Source organism: Colobus angolensis, unplaced genomic scaffold (assembly GCF_000951035.1).
Source record: "Colobus angolensis palliatus isolate OR3802 unplaced genomic scaffold, Cang.pa_1.0 Scaffold90, whole genome shotgun sequence".
Taxonomy (NCBI): domain Eukaryota; kingdom Metazoa; phylum Chordata; class Mammalia; order Primates; family Cercopithecidae; genus Colobus; species Colobus angolensis.
In genome coordinates this window covers 4,799,394-4,802,178 of record NW_012122932.1, presented here as the reverse complement: position 1 = coordinate 4,802,178, position 2,785 = coordinate 4,799,394, and positions in this window count along the sequence as shown.

Sequence of the window (2,785 nt, the reverse complement as noted above, 5' to 3'; positions counted from 1 at the left end):
AGGGCCTGGTGCAGTGGCTCACACCTGTAATCCCAGCACTTTGTGAGGCAAAGGCAAGCAGATCACCTGAGGTCTGGAGTTCAAGACCAGCCTGGCCAATATACTGAAACCCCATCTCTACAAAAAATACAAAACTGGACATGGTGGCATGCGCCTGTAGTCCCAGCTACTCAGAAGGCTGAAGCAGGAGAATCACTCAAATCTGTGAGGCGGAGGCTGCAGTGAGTAGAGATCGTGCCACCGCACTCACCAGCCTGGGTGACACAGCGAGACTCCGCGTCTCAAAAAAAAAAAAAAAAAAAAAAAAAAAGAAAGAAAGTATTTTTCAGGCAGACCTGGGGCTCCTGAAATCGACCTGAGATTCCTGTGCCAACCCTCACCCCAGCACCTGTAGTCACTCATCCCACGTCTCCCCAGGGCTGGGAACAGGCAGGACTGAGAGACCAAGAGGTAAGGGCCAGTCACCCAGATGGAAAGAAAGGGTAATCTACCAAACAGGAGAGGCTGGCAGGACCTCTGCGCTACTGGGGTCCCAGGAATAGCTTTGCTGAGGGATGGGGAAGCAGAGAGGCCTGCCAGGAGCTGAGAGTCCTGGAGTGGGTCCCTAAAGCCCACCTGCAGAGACTGGTGTCAAGGGAGGCCTTGCAGCCTGTAGGGCAGTGACCCAGGGAAGGGGAGAGGCAGGACCCAGCACTCCTGCCTTTGCTGGGAAGGAAGATGAAGGCTTGTCCTATGAGCCCCCACAGGTGGTGTGGGAACCCACCGAGAGCATGGGAGAAGCTGAGGGAAGCAGGCACCACCCGGCATTGGGAAACTCTCCCTAACCATTCAAAACACCCAGTGGCCTTGTCAGGGGGGAGTTCTCTACCCAGCAAAGGAGAGGGGTAGGCAGAGGCTGGATCACCGCTGCTTAGGGTGGGCTAGGAGGATCCCTGCCTTGGGTGGGCAAGGGACCAGGATTCTTTTCAAGTTCTTCCAGGCTCTGAGAGTCAGTGCTAAAATTCACAGTCAGCGATGTCATGATCTAGAAATCTGGTTCTAAAATTCTGTCACATTAAAGTTCTGAAATGCCACAATTTTTTCATGATTCTGAGATTTTAAATATGATTCTAATTTTCTAGAACTGCTTAGTTCATTAGAAATGTCAGCCGGGCACAGTGGCTCATGCCTGTAATCCCAGCACTTTGGGAGGCCGAGGCGGGTGGATCATGAGGTTAGGAGTTCAAGACCAGCCTGGCCAACAGGGCAAAACCCTGTCTCTACTAAAAATACAAAAATTAGCCGGTGTGGTGGCGGGCACCTGTAATCCCAGCTACTTGGAAGGCTGAGGCAGAAGAATCGCTTGAACCCCTGAGGTGGAGGTTGCAGTGAACCAAGATCGCACCACTGAACTCCAGCCTGGGCGACAGAGCAAGACTCCATCTGGAGAAAAAAAAGAAATATAATGCAAGCCACCTATGAACAGTCACATTTTCTAGTAGCCACATTTTAAAAAGTAAAAAGAAACAAGTGAAATTAAATTTAGAAACATATTTTGGCTGGGCAAGGTGGCCTACATTTGTAATCCCAGCACTTTGGGAGAAGTTTGCTTGAGCCCAGGAGTTTGAGACCAACCTGGACAACATAACAAGACACTGTCTCTACAAAAAATTAATTTAAAAAAATTAGCCCAGCATGGTGGTGAGCATTTGTAGTTCCAGCTATTCGGAGGCTGAGGCAGGAGGATCGCATGAGCCCAGGAGTTTGAGGCTGCAGTGAGCTGTGATTGTGTCACTGCATTCCAACCTCGGTGACAGATCAAAACCCTGTCTCTCAAAAAATAAATAAATAAATATGGGCTGGGTACCATGGCCCATGCCTGTGATTTCAGCCCTTTGGGAGGCTGAGGCAGAAGAATCACTTGGGCCCAGGAGTTTGAGACCAGTCTGGGCAACGTAGTGAGGCTATATGTTGATATATAGCCTCATTATTTTAAATAATGATTTCTTTCATTATTTAAAAAAGTAAAGGCCAGGTGCAGTGGTTCACGCCTGTAATCCCAGCACTTTGGGAGGCTGAGGCAGGAGGACCACTTGAGCCCAGGAGTTTGAGACCAGCCTGGGCAATATAGTGAGACATTGTCTCTGCAAAAAATACATAAAATTAATGGTGTGTGGTGGTGTGTGCTTGTGGTCTCAGCGACTTAGGAGACTGAGGTGGGAGCATTGATTGCTGGAGAACCAGAGGTCAAGGCTGCAATAAGCCAAGATTGTGCCACAGCATTCCTGGGTGACAGAGCGAGACCCCATCTCAACAGATAAATACGTAAATAAAATTTTAAAAATAAGAAATATATTGTATTAAACCAACATACCCAAAATATCATTTTGACATGTAATTGATATAACAAAAAGATTAATGAGATGTTTAAATTCTTTCTTTTGTGCTGAGTCTTCCAAATCCACTGTGTATTCTACTTAAAGCACATCTCAATTTGGACTAGTCACATTCTCAGTGCTCTGTGGCCACATGTGGCTAGCGGCTACAGTGCTGGACAGCATAGTTTAGAAACCTTAAATCCTATGACTCATTTTTGCAAAATTCTAGGATGCTATGCCTCTGAGATTCTCGAATTCTGCAGCATACCAAGGTTCTGAAATGCTACAACTGTGCTTCCACCAGATTAAAAAGTTTCATGAACCGGCCGGGCGCGATGGCTCATGCCGGTAATCCCAGCACTTTGGGAGGCCAAGGCAGGTGGATCACGAGGTCAAGAGTTTGAGACCAGCCTGACCAACATGGAGAA